Source organism: Jaculus jaculus, chromosome 2, assembly GCF_020740685.1.
Source record: "Jaculus jaculus isolate mJacJac1 chromosome 2, mJacJac1.mat.Y.cur, whole genome shotgun sequence".
NCBI classification, from domain to species: Eukaryota; Metazoa; Chordata; class Mammalia; order Rodentia; family Dipodidae; genus Jaculus; species Jaculus jaculus.
This window is the reverse complement of record NC_059103.1, coordinates 136,647,487-136,647,825: the sequence shown is the minus strand read 5'-3', so window position 1 is coordinate 136,647,825 and position 339 is coordinate 136,647,487. Positions and strand designations below refer to the sequence as shown.

General features: G+C 39.2%; 1 non-coding gene across 1 annotated transcript; it reads right to left on the bottom strand.

The window, feature by feature from the left end:
• Nucleotides 1-127, bottom strand: LOC123459103. Its single transcript, XR_006636019.1, has one exon. It is a non-coding gene; the product is annotated as a small nucleolar RNA SNORD22 (small nucleolar RNA).
• Between the last annotated feature and the right edge of the window lie 212 nt (nt 128-339).

Sequence of the window (339 nt, the reverse complement as noted above, 5' to 3'; positions counted from 1 at the left end):
ATCCCTCAGACATTCCATTTTGGAACAAAATTTTCCTCTTTTCCCCCAGCCAGTTCCAGTGGGTTCACCTTTTCAGGCTCTGGAACTAGGACAGGAAGTAAGACATGTGGATGTTTCTTCATTGGGAGTAATTTTCTTTTTTTGTTCTGTATTTGTCTGGTTTTGATATCAGGGTGATGCTGGCTTCATAGAAGGAGTTTGGTAGAATTCCTTCCTTTTCTGTTTTATGGAAAATTTTGAGAAGCAATGGTGTTAGTTCTTCCATGAAGGTGTGGTAAAATTCACCAGTGAATCCATCTGGTCCTGGACTTTTTTTAGTTGGGAGACTTTTTATAACTG